We start from the raw sequence: 14,452 nt of genomic DNA, 5'->3' as shown, positions 1-14,452 counted from the left end.
CTGCTTTCTCTCCAGGGATGCTGCCAGATGTGCTGAGTTTCTCCAGCAATTCCTGTTGTCGCTTCAGATTTGCAGCCTCCACGGTTCTTTGTTTTATATTAGTAACTTGTGCTTAGTAAAAGAGGACAATGATTGAAGTATTATTACTGTTCAGAGGCCTTTTTGTAATGGAATTCTGTGTTTATTCACAGGTCAGCCTTTTGAAACTGCACAGATTATGTATTTGGCTGTGAGCAATATCATCTGTTCCATCATATTTGGAGACCGTTTTGATTATAACAATGAAGTATTTATCCATCTAACAAGCATGGTTAATGAGAACACGAGACTGTTGGGAACAGCTCCAATCCATGTAATTGTCGTTTTGTGGGATTGTACTCAGGCTGATTGTTGAGGTCATTTGCAATTTGTTGTGCGTGACTATTTCCACATCTGACTTGTTACAGGTTGAAGACTCTTGTTAACATTGTGTCTCAGTCATAAATGCTGATATGTGAGACAGGCTTACATGGGCTAAATTGGAAAACGTTTGGTCAGAAAATAAATTTGAAAAACCTTTTTAAAAATAAAGTAAAGTACTGTGTGTGTGCTGGCAATCAGAAAATGGTTGGGATATTGCTGGAAAAACTCAGGAGGTCTGGCAGTCTCTGTGGAGAAAAAGACTCAGGAGGTCCAATGGCCCTCCTTCAGCACTGATAGAATTAACCTGGCCTGGCACTGAACGTGTTCCTACTGTTTTGAGTTTTCTGAACTCATTTAGAATGAAATGAGGCATTTTATAGAATCACAGAGACATACCCCGAAGTGGAATCATTCTCCCAGACTGTCTATACGGGGGTCAGGCTTTCAAGAGATGTAATTCCCACATGGAGAAAAATGTTGCAAGTGACATCAACCTGGGGGAGCTGCGTTCAAATCCTGCTGTGCTGGATGGCGGAATTTCAATTCGATTTAACAATATAAATCTGGATTTAAGAGTATAATGATGATACAATGAGCAAAAAAATCCCAGCTGGTCCATTAATTTGGAGGCAATCTGCTGTCCTTACTTGGCCTGATCTGTATCTGATTTTTGGAATCCATGTATAATAGATGATAGTGGATAGGTCACCCATTCGGGATGAGAGCCAAAGCACTAAAACTAAAAACATAAATTTGGAGGGTTTGTGGATGGGGGGTGGGGGCACTGAGGAGAGGAGAGGAAGTGCCGTGTTGCCATGACAATCTCCTATCTCCCATGAAGCATCACTGGAGGTTACTCGTTGCCTGCACTGACCATGGAAGAGCGATCACTGGACCAACTGAAGCCCTGAACGTGTTTCTTATGTTCTTGTTCCAATCCAGCTGGTCAACTCTTATCCATCTCTGGGATTTCTGATTCCGAGCCGCAGGAAGATGATTCAAAATCTCGTGAAGGTGCATGAAATCTTTGAAGGTTTCTTCAAAGCTGCCAAAGAGACGTTGAGCGAGAACAGCATCCAGACATTCAGCGAGGCCTTAATTCTGAGGCATCAACAGGTACAGAGACACACCTCTTCAGCAGTAAGGGGAATCTCCCCAGATTTCAGACTCCACACCAGGACTTTGTGGATTTTGATGGAGGAAGATTCTGTGTTAAACATCTGTTAATATATCGCTCAGTGCTGCCCTTGGTTTCTGGATAGAACTACGAATGTGTAGCTTCAAGCACTCACTGTATCTGATCATTTATCTCATCGTAGTGCTCATGACATCACGTGGATGCTCAATGTGTCCAGAATATCACATTGATGGTGTGTGAGCTTCAATCTTGCAAAAGGAGACATGGAACATCTCATCAGAATATAACTGAGGAGAGGTCTGTCCTTACTTTACACATTATTTTCCCCGAATAATGCCCTTGAAATTACACCTGGATCTGTTGTTCAGTGCTTTGGAGCCACACTATTCTCATTTTGACGGGGAAATCAATCTCTTTAATGAATTTAAACTCCACATTCATTAAGACCAGCCCCTTCATCTCTGCTGTGCTGCCAGAGTGGATTGAAGCCTGATGGTGAATTCTTTAAAGGCAACCCCTCTGACAGTGCAGCACTCCCTTGGAAAGGCACTAACATTTCAGAGCACTCACATTTGTGAGATTTAGAAGAGCAGAAGACACAGGAGCCCATCAAGTCTGCTCCACCATTTAGCGAGATCATGTCTGGTCTGAGGATTCTCGACTCCTCTTTCCTGCCTTTTCCCCAGAATCCTTCACTCCATGACTCATTACAAATCCTGTCTCTCACTCTCTCTCTCTCTCAGCCTTGAATATACGTAATGACTCAGCCTCGACAGCCCTCTGTGGTAACGTGCTCCACAGATTGACTACTCTCCTTCCTCCTGATCCCCTTATTCTGAAATCATGCCCTCTGATCCTAGACTGTCCCACCAGGATTAACAATCTTTCTACATCAATCCTGTCAAGTCCCCGAAATATCTTGTAGATTTTAATAAGTTTTGTCTCATTTTTCTGTTGGCCACTGAGTCCAACTATAATTTACCCAACATCTCCTCATACCTGCATACCCAGCATCAGTCTAAATACATTCCCTGGACTATCCCAATGCCAATATATTGCCAGTCCTTAGAAAAGGGGAGGTGTTGTCCCAGTGGTATTATCATTAGACTATTAACCCAGAGATCCAGGTAATGTTCTGGGGAATGAGGTTCAAATCCTGCCAAGGCAGATGGTGGAATTTGAATTCAATTTAAAAAAACTTTGGTATTAAGAGTCTAAGAGTTATCATTAAACCACTGTCAATGGTCAGGAAAAACCCAACCGGTTGACTAATGCCCTTTAGGGAAGGAAACTGCCATCCTTACCTGGTCTGGTCTACATGTGACTCCAGACCCACAGCAGTGTGGTTGACTCTTAACAATTAAAGACATGCAGTAAATGCTGTACCAGTCAGCAACACTCACTCCCTCCCGTGAATAAATTAAAGGTAAGATCAGCGTGACTAGTACCTTGTATAGTTTGAGGAAATCCTCCCTCCTTTGATATTCCATTCCCTTTGGAATAAAGGCCAACATTCCATTTGCCTTCCCTACTTTGTGCTGAACTTGGATGCTAGCTTCTGGTGATTCATGAACAAGGGCTCCCTCATCCCTCTGTTCTGTCGCTCTCTGCACTCTTCCTCCATTTCAATAAAACTCAGCTCCTCCATCCTTGTTGTCAAAGTGAAGAGCCTCCCATTTCCCTGCATTGTATTCCTTCTGCCAAGCCTGTCATTGTCATTGTGACGTTCAAGACCAAGGGCTGGAAGGATCACTGTCCTCGGGAACACAGACCCCTGTCCAGACATTTACGGAGCTGGATATGTTCCTGAAGAAGGCGACACACTCTCCTTTGTTTCATTTTGTCTTGAAGGAGCTGGGAGGTGAAGATTTAGAGAGTAAGAAAAAGGATATCATGGTTACAATCACTGACCTGTTTGCTGCTGGCACAGAGACTACCTCCACTACCCTCTGCTGGGGGCTTCTTCTGATGGTAAACTACCCAGAAATCCAGAGTAAGGAATCCTTCACTCTGTGTTTGTTAGTTTGGTGGTTGTGTCTAAATTGGCATCTGATTCTAATCTAATATTGTTGCTTGAATAATTGTATCTTGTTGCTTGTAATGCATATAGTTGGTTGGGAGGGGAATTCAGACATGGCCTGAACAGTATGTGATGGATGGCAGTTATAGGAAGGGGGGGAAGTTCTCAGATACAGTCACATAGATGGGTTAACTCCAGGAAGGGTAAGAGAGGTAGGCAGCTAGTGCAGGAGTCTTTTGTGGATATACCTATTTCAAACATGTTTTGGAAAATGTAGGGGGTGATGGATTCTCAGGGGAACGTAGCATGAACAGCCAAGCTTCTGGTATTGAGACTGGCTCTAATGCAACGAGGCGTATGTCAGCTTCCAAGAGATTAATTGTGTAAGGGATTCTGTAGCCCAAGGTACAGACAGACGTTTCTGAGGCCAGCAGAGAAAAAGCAGAATGGTGTGCTGTTTCCCTGGTGCCAAGATCAAGGATGCCTCAGAGTGGGTGCAGAATGTTCTCACGAGGGAGAGGGGCCAGCAGGAGGTCATTATCCACATTGGAACCAACGACATTGGAAGGGAAAAGGTTGAGATTCTGAAGGGAGATTACAGAGAGTTAGGCAGAAATTTAAAAAGGAGATCCTCAAGGGTAGTAATATCTGAATTACTCCCAGTGCTACGAGCTAGTGAGGGCAGGAAGAGGAGGATAGAACAGATGAATGCATGGCTGAGGAGCGGGTGTATGGGAGAAGGATTCACATTTTTGGATCATTGGAATCTCTTTTGGGGTAGAAGTGACCTGTACAAGAAGCGCAGATTGCGCTTAAATTGGAAGGGGACTAATACACTGGCAGGGAAATTTGCTAGAACTGCTTGGGAGGATTTAAACAAGTAAGGTGGGTGGTGGGACCCAGGGAGATAGTGAGGAAAGAGATCATTCTGAGACGGGTACAGCTTAGAACAGAAGTGAGTCAAACAGTCAGGGCAGGCAGGGACAAGGTAGGACTAATAAATTAAACTGCATTTATTTTAATGCAAGGGGCCTAACAGGGAAGGCTGATGAACTCAGGGCATGGTTGGGAACATGGGACTGGGATCATAGCAATTACAGAAACATGGCTCAGAGATAGGCAGGACTGGCAGCTTAATGTTCCAGAATACAAATGCTTTGGGAGGGATAGGAAGGGAGGCAAGAGAGGAGGGGGAGTGGCATTTTTGATAAGGGATAACATTACCGCTGTGCTGAGGGAGGATATTCCCGGAAATACCTCCAGGGAATTTATTTGGGTGGAACGGAGAATTAAGAAAGGGGTGATCACCTTATTGGAATTGTATTATAGACCCCCCAATAGTCAGAGGGAAATTGAGAAACAAACTTGTAAGGAGATCTCAGCTATCTGTAAGAATAATAGAGTAGTTATGGTAGGGGATTTTAACTTTCCTAACATAGACTGGGACTGCCAATAGTGTTAAAGGTTTAGATGGAGAGGAATTTCTTAAGTGTGTACAAGAAAACTTTCTGATTCAGTATGTGGATGTACCTACTAGAGAAGGTGCAAAACCTGACCTACTCTTGGGAAATAAGGCAGGGCAGGTGACTGAGGCGTCAGTGGGGGAGCACTTTGGGGCCAGCGACCATAATTTTATTCGTTTTAAAATAGTGATGAAAAAGGATAGAGCAGATCTAAAAGTTGAAGTTCTAAATTGGAGGAAGGGTGTTGCTGGAAAAGCTCAGCAGGTCAGGCAGCATCCAAGGAGCAGGAGAATCAATGTTTCGGGCATGAACCCTTCTCCAGGAAAGGGACTGAAGAAGGGCCCTGAAGAAGGGCTCATGCCCAAAATGTTGATTCTCCTGCTCCTTGGATGCTGCCTGACCTGCTGAGCTTTTCCAGCAACACATTTTTCAGCTCTGATCTCCAGCATCTGCAGTCCTTAATTGGAGAAAGGCCAATTTTGACGGTATTAGGTAAGAACTTTCGAAAGTTGATTGGTGACTGATGTTCGCAGGTAAAGGGACAGCTGAAAAATTGGAAGCCTTCAAAGATAAGATAACAAGAATTCAGAGAAAGTATATTCCTGTCAGGGTGAAAGGGAAGGCTGGTAGGTCGAGGGAAGGCTGGATGATTAAAGAAATTGAGGGCTTGGTTAAGAAAAAGAAGGAAGCATATGTCAGGAGAGATCGAGTGAATCCTGAGAAGAATACAAAGGAAGTAGGAGTTTACTTAAGAGGGAAATCAGGGGCTCAAAAGGGGGACATGAGATAACTTTGGCAAATAGAATTAAGGAGAATCCAAAGGGTTTTTACAAATATTAAGGACAAAAGGGTAACTAGGGAGAGAATAGGGCCCCTCAAAGATCAGCAAGGCGGCCTTTGTGTGGAGCCACAGAAAAAGGGGGAGACACCAAATGAATATTTTGGTCAGTATTTACTGTGGAAAAGGATATGGAAGATATAGACTGTAGAGAAATAGATGGTGACATCTTGTAAAATGTCCAGCGCTGGATATCTTGAAACGGTTAAAGGTGGATAAGTCCCTACGACTTGATCAGGTGTACCTGAGAACTCTGTGGGAAGTTAGAGAAGTGATTGCTGGGCCTCTTGCTGAGATATTTGTATCATCGATAGTCACAGGTGACGTGCCGGAAGACTGGAGTTTGGCAAACGTGGTGCCACTGTTTAAGAAGGGTGGTAAGGACAAGCCAGGGAACTATAGACTGGTGCACCTGACCTCAGTGGTGGGCAAGTTGTTGGAGGGAATCCTGAGGAACAGGATATACATGTATTTGGAAAGGCAAGGACTGATTAAGGATAGTCAACATGGCTTTGTGCGTGAGAAATCATGTCTCACAAACTTGATTGAGTTTTTTGAAGAAGTAACAAAGAAGATTAATGAGGGCAGATGTGACCTGTATGGATTTCAGTAAGGTGCTCGACAAGGTTCCCCATGGGAGACTGATTAACAAGGTCAGATCTCATGGAATACAGGGAGAACTAGCCATTTGGATACAGAACTGGCTTAAAGGTAGAACACAGAGGGTGATGGTGGAGGGTTATTTTTCACACTAGAGGCCTGTGACCAGTGGAGTGCCACAAGGATCAGTGCTGCGTCCTCTACTTCTTCTCATTTACATAAATGATTTGGATGCGAGCATAAGAGGTACAGTTAGTAAGTTTGCACATGACACCAAAATTGGAGGTGTCGTGGACAGCAAAGAGGGTTACCTCAGATTACAACAGGATCTGGACCAGATGGGCCAATGGGCTGAGAAGTGGCAGATGGAGTGAAATTCAGATAAATGCAAGGTGCTGCATTTTGGGAGATCAACTCTTAGCAGGACTTATACACTTAATGGTAAGATCCTAAGGAGTGTTGCTGAACAAAGAGACCATGGAGTGCAGGTTCGTAGCTCCTTGAAAGTGGAGTCGCAGGTAGATAGGATAGTGAAGAAGGCGTTTGGTATGCTTTCCTTTATTGGTCAGAGGATTAAGTTCAGGAGTTAGGAGGTCATGTTGTGGTTGTACAGGACTTGGTGAGGCCACTGTTGGAATATTGCATGCAATTCTGGTCTATTGGAAAGATGTTGTGAAACTTTAAAGGGTTCAGAAAAAATTTACAAGGATGTTGCCAGGGTTGGAGGATTTGAGCTATAGGGAGGGGCTGAATAGGCTGGGGTTGTTTTCCCTGGTACGTCAGAGGCTGAGGGGTGACCTTATAGAGGTTTACAAAATTATGGGGCATGGATAGGGTAAATAGACAAAGTCTTTTCCCTGGCGTCGGGGAGTCCAGAACTAGAGGGCATAGGTTTAGGGTGAGAGGGGAAAGATATAAAAGACACCAAAGGGGCAACGTTTTCATGCAGATGGTGCTACGTGTATGGAATGAGCTGCCAGAGAATGTGGTGGAGGCTGGTGTAATTGCAACATTTAAGAGGCATTTGGAAGGTATATGAATAGGAAGGGTTTGGAGGGATATGGGCCGGGTGCTGGCAGGTGAGACTAGATTGGGTTGGGATATCTGCTCGGCATGGACAGGTTGGTCTGAAGGGTCTGTTTCCATGCTGTACATCTCTATGACTCTATGCCTCTATGATATGTTTGCAGATGACACAAAGTTCAGGGGAATTGTGGATGGTGAGGAGGATTGTCAGAGGATACAACAGGATAGAGATAGGCTGGAGAGTTGGGCAGAGAAATAGCAGATGGAGTTTAATCCAGACAAATGGAAGGTGATGCATTTCGGGAGATCTAATGCAGGAGGGAAGTACTGCACACAGTAAATGGCAGAAACCCTTTGTAGCATCAACATACAGAGGCATTTGGTGTGAAGGTCCACAGTTCCCTGAAGGTGACAATACAAGATGATAAGGAGGTCAAGAAGGCATCTGGGGGCATGCTTGTCTTCATTGGTCAGGGATGGAGGATTAAAAATGAGCAACTCATGTTGCAGGGGTATGGAACTTTAGCGAGGCCACATTTGAAATATTGTGTACAGTTCTGGTCACCACACTACCAGAAGGATGTGGAGGCTTTGGAGAGGGTTCAGAAATGGTTGATAAGGATGTTGCCTGGTGTAGAGGACATGAGCCATGAGGAGACAGTGGAAAAACTCAGTTTGTTTTCACTATAATTTAGTAGGATGAGGGGTGACCTGATAGATGTTTACAAATTATGAGAGGCATGGATAGATGGAGTCCTTAATGACAGTTCCTGGGTCACATCAATTTAAGGTAAAAGGGGGTAAGTTTAACAAAAATATGAGAGCCAAGTCTTTTTTACCCAGAGGGTGGTAAGTGCCTGGAGGAGGTGGTAGAGGTGGAGACAATAGTAACGTTTAAGAGACATCTTGACAATTGAGGAACAGACAGGGAATAGAGGGATACTGACCACGTAGAGGCAAAAGGGTTTTAGTTAGAAAGGCATCACGTGTCAGCACAGTCTTGGTGGGCCGAAGGGCCTGTTCCTGGGATCTACTCCACTTGGTTATTTTTAAATCAGTCCTTTCTGTTCCCTGAGGGAGGTTAGTTCCTGTCATGGGTGTCTCAGCACATGGCATTTCATATCTACATCTGGTGCTCAAACCCACCCTCCCCTCGGGGTCAAATACTGACCCCTGTAAGAATCTGATTGAGAATAAGACAAGACATTGTCAGTCAGGAACCCAGTGACCATCAAGAGCAAGACTGAAACAGCTCTGGGCTCAGCACGATATTGGCCATCTCAATCAGAAACCCCTCCAATGGTTGGGATCAGAAGGTGCTGAAAGAGGTGAACAGTTATCCTAATAAACAGGTCTCTGCAGTGGGGAGGGGGTCACTTGGATTGATTTGTTCTACTTTGGATCTTACTGCCATTGGCGTCAGAGTGCCCGCTGCGCTGGGGAAAAGAAAAGAGCAACTCAGAGTCTTTGTACAACGCCATCACCATTTACAGGTCAGGAACTGGCATGTGCCTGAAACATTTGACCTCTTTAGGGGGATACTCTTGGGGTGGCCCTAAAAATGTCCCTAGAAATCCTGCCCCTGCCGAGTTTCCTGCCCAGCGCTTTTTTTGTGGAAATTTCAGCTCGACAAATCAGCACTTTCAATCGGAACCTTCTCAAGGGTAATAAATATGAACAGTGGCATGGAATTATTTTAAATAGATTGTCAAATTGTCCTCAGGAGTGAACAATAAAAATTGACCTTGGAGGTTAGCACACAGTGGGTGGTATCACATCAGCTGTGTGTTTGGGGCAGTTTGATGTTTATGCCTGTCAGAGTTGATGAAGCAAAGTATTGAGAGGGGAATGTACTGGCAATGGAACTGATCGAGCCCGTTCCATGTCACTCAACAACACAAAGGTCTCCACTTCAGTTCATTCTGCAGTACACTGTTTCCCTCCATCCAAAGATCTTCACCTTTTTGTCTATTTCAGGGAAAGTTCAAGATGAAATTGATCGGGTGATAGGAGCTGGTCGATTCCCGAGGACAGAAGACCAGAGACACATGCCCTACACTGAGGCTGTGATTCACGAAATTCAGAGGTTTGCCAACATTGTCCCGATCCTTTCTCATTCGACAACCGAGGACACGTATTTCAGAGGGTATTTCCTTCCAAAGGTATCAGAGATACAAGGCTTACTTTTCACAATTTGTGCCACTTGGAGCATTGTTTGAGACAAAAGAAACTGCAGATGCTGGAACCCAAAATAAACCAACAGGAGGCTGGAAGGACACAGCAAGTCAGGCAGCATCAGGAGGTGGGGAAGTGGGTGTTTCGGGTGTAACCCTTCTTCAGGACTGGGGGTGGGGGTGAAGGGGATAGGGTGGGGAAGGGTCTTGGGTGGGGAGAGGGTCAGAGTGGTGAGGTAGGAATAGGTGAACACAGGGGGAGGGCATCATCTGGTTGGTCGATGGGAAGAATGTTCCAGTTGGTAAAAGGAAGGAAGGGTCGATCCTAGGAATGGAAGGGCGAGTGAGGGGCTGGGAAGGGAGTCGGGGGGTGGGGAGGGAGGTTATTTGAAATTGGAGAACTCAACGATGTGTCCTCCTGGCCATAGGCTGCCCAGGCAGAAGATGAGGTGTTGTTCCTCCAACTTGTGGTCTGGCAATGGTAAAGGTTGAGGATGATCATATTGGAGAGGGAGTGGGAAGGGGAATTAAAATGGACAGTGACTGGGAGGTCAGGTCGGCCCCTGTGGGCCCGGCTGAGATGTTCAGTGAACAGTTCCTTCAGTTACATTTGGCCTCCCCAGTGTAGAGAAGACCCCATTGGGAGGACCTGATGCAGTAAACTAGGTTGGAAGAGAGGCAGGTGAACCTCTGTCTGACCTGGAAGGAATGTTTGGGGCCCTGGAGGGAGGTGAGGGTGGTGGTGTACCAGCAGGTTTTGCACCTTTTCCAGCTGCAGGGGAGGTACCGTGGGTTGGATGTGGGGTGATGGGGATATGTTGGTGGGAAAGTGGCACAAACCAAGGACTGTTGAAGGGAACGTTTTTTTCCGGAGGGCAGAGAGGGGTGGGGAGGGGGAGATGTTCTTGGGGTTGGGTCTAGTTGGAGTTGGCCAACCTGACCTCCCAACCACCGCCTATTTCAATTCCCCTTCCCATACCCTCTCCGACATGTCCATTATCCTCCACCTCAACATTGAGCTCTCCAATTTCAAACAACCTCCCTTCCCAGACCCTCCCCCTCTCTTCCACTGCTCCCTGGCACCCGACCCACTTCCCTACCCAAAACCCTGCCCCACATCCCCCCACCTTTATCTGCAGCTCCCCTCACCCCCACCCACAGTCCTGAAGAAGGGTTCTACTTGGAACATTGTCACCATGGTAATAATATTATGGTGCTTTCTGAATAAATACAGGAACTGAGTTAGAAGGGAAACAAATTAAAAGGGGGAATTTCAATGTTGAGAATTGCTAATAAAAAAGTCACATCAAAGGTTCCCATCACACAACCTCAACGGTGAAAAATGAGGCCATTTCTCCCATCTCATCTGTACTAGCTCTCTTTAGCATTTTGACAGACCCAAGCGTCTGCCTTTGCCCCATAAGCCATTGGTCCTATTGAAATAATCATCAAGTACTCTCCTGAATGCCTCATGTGAACCTGCCTTGACCATACTTCATTCCAAACCCAGTCACTAACTGTGGGAAGAGGTTTGATTTTAAATCTCACCTCACATTTGTGTTTTTAAAAATGCATCAAATCGCACCTCACACTTGCTTTTTTCAAAATGTGGTTAAAATGTGCTGTCTGACTCTCAATCCTGTTACAAACACTTTGCACTCATCAATGAAATGGGTAACTTTATTGTTAATGAATGAGAGGAGAGTGCTGATTGGTTGACCAGTAGACTGATTATCAGAGGTCAAAGCAAATGCACCAGTTAATGATGACTGGCGCTTAACTGCCAAGCTCTGTTTAAGTTTTAAACGGGGCAGGTTGACTATGATTGCCCTGTAAGTGAGCTGGAGAGAGGCAGGCACCTATTTTATTGAGTTGAACAGGCACAATCTGTATACGTGTTCCTTCTGTCAGCAAACAGCAGGGCCCTGTGCACTAATCTCCCCAGCCCCCACTGCAGGTAAATGTGTCCCACTGCAGGCCAAGCGCAAATTGGATTTTAGGAATTGAGTTTCTTTAATCGTGGGGAAGAGCCGTTACATTTGACAATAAGGTGGAGACGGTTATAACCTGAGGTATCTAGTGAAACTAACAGGATCAGGGAGAAAACTGGGTTTTCCACATCCTGCATGAGTCACTCTCCATTAAACACAGGCACAGTGACACATTCAGAATGGCTTTCCATGTTTTTCAGGGAACGTACGTTATTCCTTTACTGACCTCGGTGCTGTACGATAAAACCCAATGGGAAAAGCCCCACCAGTTTAACCCGGCTCACTTCCTGGATGCTGATGGGAATTTTGTGAAGAGAGACGCCTTCATGCCTTTCTCTGCAGGTAACCGGTTGTAAAAGGGGCCGTTTGTTCTGTTACTAAAATATTCCCATTTCTGAAGTGAGACAACTGGCTGTGGAGAGCCAGCTCTGATTTGAACTGGGAGCAAGCTCCAAAATTTCACAATGGGTTGAGCTCCCCCATTTGCCTCTTACTTCATCCACGGCATGTGGGTGTCACTGGCTGGGCCCAGTATTTATTGCCCGTTCCCGAGTCACCCCTTGAGAAGGTGGTGTTGAGCTGGCGTCTTGACCCGCTGCAGTCCATGCGCTGTAGACAAATGTTGTTACAGAGGGAACTCCACGATTCTGAGCCAGCGACACTGAAGGAATGGGGATATGGAAAAGGCAGGCCAGTGGATGTGAAGAATGTGGGATGAGCCATAATCCTATTGAATGGCAGAACAGTCTCGAGGGGCCGAATGGTCTGCTCCAGTTCTTATTTCTCGTGGTCTTACGGTCAGGATGGTGAGTGGTTCGGAGGGACTGTAGAGTTACAAGAAGCCAGCTCACCACCACCTTCCCAACGGGACAAATCGGGAATGGGCAATAAATGCTGGGCCCAGCCAGTGATGTTCATGTTCCATGAGTGAATAAAGAAAAGGGAAGTTAAATTCGAAGGCTATGACCAGTAATGTCAATTAATTCAGCTCAGGAGGTGCCACAGGTCCTGCCATCCCATAGGGGTTTGGTGGGACCACACTCAGTCACAGTTTTGGTCTCTCCACCCAAGGAAAGGTAAAGTTACCTTAGAGAGAGTCACTGAGCTGGTTCCTGGAACAGGGTCTTGGTGCTCTATTCCTTAAAGACATTGAAATAAGGATAATTCTTCAGGCCCTGGAGAGGGGATGTGTCATAGAGTCATAGAGATGTACAGCATGGAAACAGACCCTTCGGTCCAACCCGTCCATGCCGACCAGGTATCCCAATCCAATCTCATCCCACCTGCCAGCACCTGGCCCATATCCCTCCAAACCCTTCCTATTCATATACCCATCCTAATGCTTCTTAAATGTTGCAATTGTACCAGCCTCCACCACATCCTCTGGAAGCTCATTCCATACATGCACCACCCTCTGGGTGAAAAGGTTGCCCCTTAGGTCCCTTTTATATCTTTCCCCTCTCACCCTAAACCTATGCCCTCTAGTTCTGAACTCCCTGACCCCATGGAAAAGACTTTGCCTATTTACCCTATCCATTGCCCTCAGAATTTTTAAACCTCTATAAGGTCACCCCTCAGCCTCCGACCCTCCAGGCAAAACAGTCCCAGCCTGCTCTCCCTATAGCTCAAATCCTCCAGCCCTGGCAACATCCTTGTAAATCTTTACTGAGCCCTTTCAAGTTTCACATCTTTCTGATAGGAAGGAGACCAGAATTGCATGCAATATTCCAACAGTGGCCTCACCAAGTCCTGTACAGCTACAACATGACCTCCCAACTCCTGTTCTCAATACACTGATCAATAAAGGAAAGTATACCAAATGCCTTCTTCACTATCCTATCTACCTGCGACTCCACTTTCAAGGAGCTATGAACCTGCACTCCAAGGTCTCTTTGTTCAGCAACATTCCCTAGGACCTTATCATTAAGTGTATAAGTCCTGCTAAGATTTGCTTTCCCAAAATGCAGCACCTCGCATTTATCTGAATTAAACTCCATCATTTCTGTTCAATGGACAGCCTCACAGTAAAGGAGTGTCCATTTCGGATGGGGAGAGGACAATGTTCTCTCACTCAGAGTGGGGTGTACCTTTGGAATTCCCTGCCCTGAGGGTCTGTGGATGTTCTGTCCTTGAGTAGATTCAGGACCAGACTATTTGATCTGAATTAGATGGATAGGAATGGGGAAGGTTTGAGAAGGTGGGGGTGGAGGGAGCAGATCAGCCAGGTTCTTACTGAATGAGCAAAGATCTAGAAGGGCCGAATGTACTCCCAGCTGTTCGAGTTCTGTCTGTACGGGGATGGAGAGACACACTGTGGGAATGGAATTGCTTGCAGTGGGTGACCTTTGGGATGGTTTCAGCAATGGGGGTTTGGAAGATGGTGGTCTATGAACAGTCTGTGTGTGTGTGTGTTTGCCTGTGTGTGTGTGTGTATGTGTGCATGTGTGTATATGTGTGTGTGTATGTCTCTGTAATAATTGAGGAGTCACAGCGGGAAAGGAAAATTGTTTCTTATTGGACACCAAAATAGAGCCACTACTTGTTTTGTATATGAGCTAGTTCCAGCCTGGGGCAGACAGATCTGTAGACCCACCCCTGAGTCTGCAGCATGATGGCCCTGTGGTTAGCACTGCTGCCTCACAGCGCCAGGGACCCGGGTTCAATCCCAGCCTCGGGCGATTTTCTGTGTGGAATTTGCACAGTCTCCCTGTGTCTGTGTGGGTTTCCTCCCACTATCCAAAGATATGCAGGTAAGGCTGGATTGGCTGTGCTAAATTACCCCACAGTGTTCAGGGATGTG

The 14,452-nt window shown here is 45.8% G+C and overlaps 1 pseudogene; it reads left to right on the top strand.

The window, feature by feature from the left end:
- LOC132832682 (cytochrome P450 2K1-like) overlaps positions 1 to 12,167 on the top strand; it is a 30,414-nt pseudogene extending 18,247 nt beyond the window's left edge.
- The last annotated feature ends 2,285 nt before the right edge of the window (positions 12,168 to 14,452 follow it).

This window comes from Hemiscyllium ocellatum, chromosome 35 (assembly GCF_020745735.1).
Source record: "Hemiscyllium ocellatum isolate sHemOce1 chromosome 35, sHemOce1.pat.X.cur, whole genome shotgun sequence".
NCBI classification, from domain to species: Eukaryota; Metazoa; Chordata; class Chondrichthyes; order Orectolobiformes; family Hemiscylliidae; genus Hemiscyllium; species Hemiscyllium ocellatum.
Note: the sequence above shows the minus strand (reverse complement) of the source record. Positions and strands in the feature narration are given on the sequence as shown.